This window comes from Hordeum vulgare, chromosome 6H (assembly GCF_904849725.1).
Source record: "Hordeum vulgare subsp. vulgare chromosome 6H, MorexV3_pseudomolecules_assembly, whole genome shotgun sequence".
NCBI classification, from domain to species: Eukaryota; Viridiplantae; Streptophyta; class Magnoliopsida; order Poales; family Poaceae; genus Hordeum; species Hordeum vulgare.
Window position 1 is genome coordinate 151,671,271 of NC_058523.1, and position 6,000 is coordinate 151,677,270.

Below are 6,000 nucleotides of genomic sequence, written 5' to 3' on the forward strand. Positions count from 1 at the left end.
AGACATTACTTTTGGGATGATCCTCACCTTTATAAGGAAGGAGTAGATGGTGTTATTAGACATTGTGTACCTGAACATGGACAGGGACAGATCCTACAGAAGTGTCACTCCGAGGCCTACGGAGGACACCATGCGGGAGATAGAACTGCACACAAGGTATTGCAATCAGGTTTCTATTGGCCCACTCTCTTCAAGGATGCCCGTAAGTTTGTCTTGTCTTGTGACGAATGTCAAAGAATAGGTAATATTAGCAAACGTCAGGAAATGCCTATGAACTATTCACTTCTCATGGAACCATTTGATGTCTGGGGCTTTGATTATATGGGACCTTTTCCAAAATCCAACGGGTATACTCATATCCTAGTTGATGTTGATTACGTCACTAAGTGGGTAGAAGCTATCCCCACTAGTAGTGCTCATCACAACACCTCTATCAGGATGCTTAAAGAATTTATTTTCCCTAGATTTCCTAGATATCTAATGACCGACAGTGGTTCACACTTCATTCATGGTGCTTTCCGTAAAACGCTTGCTAAGTACGATGTCAACCATAGAATTGCGTCTCCATATCACCCTCAGTCCAGTGGTCAAGTAGAGCTAATCAATAGAGAGATTAAACTAATTCTGCAAAAGACTGTCAATAGGTCTAGAAAGAATTGGTCTAAGAAGCTCGATGATGCATTGTGGGCTTATAGAACTGCCTATGAGAATCCCATGGGCATGTCTCCGTACAAAATGGTGTACGGTATAGCATGTCATTTACCTCTTTAGCTAGAGCATAAAGCTTATTGGGCAATCAAAGAACTCAACTTTGATTTCAAACTTGCTGGTGAGAAGAGGTTATTTGACATTAGCTCGCTTGATGAATGGACAACTCAAGCATATGAGAATGCCAAGTTGTTGAAAGAGAAGGTTAAGAGGTGGCATGATAAGAGGATACAAAAGCGTGAGTTCAATGTAGGTGATTATGTCTTGCTATATAACTCTCGTTTAAGATTCTTTGCAGGCAAGCTTCTCTCTAAATGGGAAGGTCCCTATATTGTTGAGGAAGTATATCGTTTCGGTGCTATCAAGATCAACAACACGGAAGGTAATTCTCCGAGAGTGGTAAATGGCAGAGAATCAAGCATTATATCTCAGGTACTACCATAAATGTTGAAAGCAATATTATCAATACCATAACTCTCGAAGAATACCTAAGGGATATTTATCAGCCTGTTTCAGACTCCGAAAACAAAGTGGTATGTGATTATGTAAGAAAATAGATTCCAAAACTTTTCCAGTAGGAAATTTTCTCCGTTTTGGAATATTTGAAAAAATACAAAAATTGGACGTAGTCCGGAAAGCGCGCGAGGAGGCGACAAGCCTGCCAGGCGCGGGCCCACCCCCTGGCCAGGCCTGGGGGCTTGTGGCCACCTCGTGCGCCTCCCGGACTCTGTTTTCGTGCGGAGTACTCGTTCTGGTCTGGAAAAAATAATTATATATTCTCCCGTAAGGTCTGACCCTTGTATCATGCAGATTTCTCTGTTTTCGTTTCGAGCCTATTTCTGTTGCGGATCTTGATCGCTATGACGTCCCCAAAAGCTCCGAAGGACAAGATTTTCGAGAAGGTCATCAATCCCTACCTCACGGGAGTGCTGCAACACATTCAATATATCGAGATGCGTGAGGGGATGTTGCACATCCGTGATGTTGAGGGGCCCAAGAAGACCGGAAGCGTGGAGACGAGGCTCGAAGCAATGGAGCAACAAGTCTTCAAGTGCCAAGGGATGGTGGAGCATGGACTCAACGCCAACCACATGATGATCACGGAGTTCACCAACAAGCACATGATTGATGCCAATGACATTGGGAAGCACCTCTCCAGGCTTTGTGACAGGATTGATCAACTCCAGGCCTAGATCTATGACCTGCAGAACCAAAACTGTGAGTATGAGTATAGATTTAAATCAATACGGTTGGCTGCAGATTTAAGGATTCCGGAGACTCGTTCATCTTTCCATGATGGAGCACCTATGCCTTGGAAGACAGAGGATCAAGCCCATGTTGCAACAACTCCACCACCATCACCACCAAAGGAAGACAACTTAGCATGGGTATGGGCAATCCCCTTGGCTTGTGCCAAGCTTGGGGGAGTTGCCCCGGTATCATATCACCATCACATCTTTTGCCTTTACCTTTGTTTCAGTTTGTTCCTTTTCAGTTTTCTTTTTCTCTAGTAGAATAAAGGTCTTAATGTTTTAGTCTTCAGTTTTGCTTTGTGTCACCCCCGATGTATTCGAGCTCGTGAGCCATATAATAAAGGGTGTCTTAGTTGAAGGGCTTTGCCTCATGCCATGATCAAAAGGTTGAGGAAGAACAAAAGCATGAAAGATCATGTAATGATCTTATGGGAAGTGATGGCTTCACATATAAAAAGAATGATGATTGAAACTTGTTGAGGGTAGACAAACGTAGACCTTGGTCATTGTTGCAATTAATAGGAAGTGATAAAGAAGGAGAGATTCACATATAAATATATCATCTCTCACACCATCTATAATTGTGAACACTCACTAAACTATTGCATGCCTAGAAGTAGATGTTGGACAAGGAAGACAACGTAATGAATTGTGTTTGCTTGGTTCCGAACAATGTTATATGATTAGAGATCCCTTAGCATGTGACTATTGCTTCCACCTCATATTAGCCAAAACTCCCGCACCAAGTAGAGATACTACTTGTGCATCCATAAACCTTCAACCCAGTTTTGCCATGAGAGTACACCATACCTACCTATGGATTGAATAAGATCCCTCAATTAAGTTGTCATCAATGCAAGCAATAAAAATTTCTCCCTAATATGTATGATCTATTAGTGTGTGGAAAATAAGCTTTGTACGAACCTGTGATGAGGAAGACATAAAAGCGAGAGACTGCATAATAAAGTTCTTTATCACAAGAGGCAATATAAAGTGGCGTTCCTCCGCACTAAGAGGACACACATGCAAACCTCAAAAGTGCATGACAACCTCTACTTCCCTCTGCGAAGGGCCTATCTTGTACCTTTACTTTTTTCCCTTGAAAGAGTCATGGTGATCTTCACCAATTCCTTGTTTCGCCTTTATCTTGGCTAACGTCATATGCTTGGGAAAGATCTATATTCATATGTCAACTTGGAAGTAAGTATTCATGAATTATTATTGTTGACATTACCCTTGAGGTAAGCAGTTGGGAGGCAAAACTATAAGCCCCTATCTTTCTCTGTGTCCAGCTGAAACTTTTATCTCATGAGTACCACATGAGTTGTAGCAATTGTAGAGAACGAAAGGATGATTGAGTATGTGGATTTGCTTTACAAGCTCTTATTTGACTCTTTCTGATGCTCTGATAAATTGCAATTGCTCCAATGACTAAAGGCTATCGGTTGTTACTTCTCGGTAAGGTTCTTGATCCATACTTTACTTTGTGAAGGAATTGTCACTTTAGCATGAGAGATTATATGTTGGTATTGCTGTTCTGATCATGATCATGATGCCTGCATGTTCGTATCTTGTTTTGTCGACACCTCTCTCCTTAAACATGTGGGCTTGTTTATTGATCTAGGCTTTCGCTTGAGGACAAGCGAGGTCTAAGCTTGGGGGAGTTGATACGTCCATTCTACATCATGTTTTCATGTTGATATTTATCGCTTTTTGGGCTGTTATTTCACTTCACGGTACAATACTTATGCCTTTTCTCTCTTATTTTGCAAGGTTTACATGAAGGGGGAGAATGCCGGCAGCTGGAATTCTGGCCTGAAAGTGGAGCAAATTTGAGATACCTATTCCGCGCAACTCCAAACGCCGTAAAAATCAACGAGGATTTTTCGGGAATTATAAAAAATACTGGGCCGAAGAAGTGCGAGAGGGGCGCCAGCAGGTGGCCCCAAGCCTGCTAGGCGCGACCACCCCCCTGGCCGCGCTTAGGGGGCTTGTGGGCACCCACCTGGCCCTCTAGCCCCTCTCTTCTGCTATATGAAGGGTTTCATCCGAAAAAAATCAAGAGGAGGCTTTTTCGTGGATTCGCCGCCGCCACGAGGCGGAACTTGAGCAGAACCAATCTAGAGCTCCGGCAGGACGATCCTGACGGGGAAATTCCCTCCCGGAGGGGGAAATCGTCGCCATCGTCATCACCAACACTCCTCTCATCGGAGGGGACTCATCACCATCAACATCTTCATCAGCACCATCTCATCTCCAAACCCTAGTTCATCACTTGTAACCAATCTCCGTCTCGCGACTCCGATTGGTACTTGTAAGGTTGCTAGTAGTGTTAATTACTCTTTGTAGTTGATGCTAGTTGGATTACTTGGTGGAAGAGTTTATGTTCAGATCCTTGATGCTACTCATTACCTCTCTAGTCATGAATATGATTATGCTTTGTGAGTAGTTACTTTTGTTCATGAGGACATGGGATAAGTCATGCTAATAGTAGTCATGTGAATTTGGTATTCGTTCGATATTTTGATGGGTTGTATGTTGTTTTTCCTCTAGTGGTGTTATGTGAACGTCGACTACATAATACTTCGCCATTATTTGGGCCTAGAGGAAGGGATTGGGATGTAGTAAGTAGATGATGGGTTGCTAGAGTGACAGAAGCTTAAACCCTAGTTTATGCGTTGCTTCGTAAGGGGCTGATTTGGATCCACTAGTTTAATGCTATGGTTAGACTTTGTCTTAATTCTTCTTTCGTATTTGCGGATTCTTGTGAGAGGGGTTAATCATAAGTGGGATGCTTGTCCAAGTAAGGGCAGCACCCAAGCGCCGGTCCACCCACATATCAAACTATCAAAGTAACGAACGCGAATCATATGAACATGATGAAAACTAGCATGACAGAAATTCCCGTGTGTCCTCGGGAGCGTTTTTACTCCTATAAGACTTTGTCCAGGCTTGTCCCTTGCTACAAAAGGGATTGGGCCACTTTGCTGAACCGTTGCTACTTTTGTTACTTGTTGCTTGCTAGGAATCATCTCACCAGACAATCACTTGTTACCGACAATTTCAGTGCTTGCAGATTTTACCTTGCTGAAAACCACTTGTCAGATCCTTCTGCTCCTCGTTGGGTTCGACACTCTTACTTATCGAAAGGAATACGATTGATCCCCTATACTTGTGGTTCATCAAGGGACCACGCCATGTGGCACTACTCGGGCTCTGAAGATTCCACTCGGTCCCATACTGAGGAAGTTTCGAAAGAAACAATAGGTGAGTGGATCAAGAGCATCACCGGACCTTGTGATAATCCCATGGGATCCAAGCGAGTCGCGCCTTATTCTGCTGAGAATAAACCGCGGAAACTAGCATGTTGCATATTTTCCGATTGCTTTCATGTGTTTGTCGAGTGACTGAATATTTGTCTAACTGATTTTGCTATCTTTCTTCTTTGTAGGAGTGGACGAACTACCATTCTCCTGTACCCAACACGGAGCAGTTTGACCTCGGCGTAGAAAGTGAAGATGGCAGCGTTTACAATGATTACGCTGATGATAGCGAGGAGAGTGAGGATGCCTCGGACGACAGTGAAGAAGAAAATTAGTCTCCTCCACGCCTCGAACCGCGGTCCAAGCAACACCACGACCCAACGACTGCTCCGAGCAAGACCGTAGCATCCAGCAGCAGGAACGTGAACCGCGACCGGGATGTTGCGACTGATTCTGCGGAGAAGGCCGCCAAACAACCCAAGCCCGACGTGCCCAAGCCTCGAAAGGCCTGCATCGAATGAGGATTGTCGTGCCAGTTGCCTCAGCGTGGGTATTCGTTCCTTTTGATTTGTCATTATGGCTTTTCGAGTTCCTGACAACCGAGTGTAATTTTCTCGCCAGTGCTGCTACCTCGGTGACGACTCCTCTCAAGGCCGTAGAAGACCACATGGACTTGGTCGCCATGGATATGCCTGTTCCTCGACCATGTATGATAAGTGTTAACTTTATTCTGTTTTCTGGATTGGATCTGTCGACTGAGCTAACAACCACCGTTG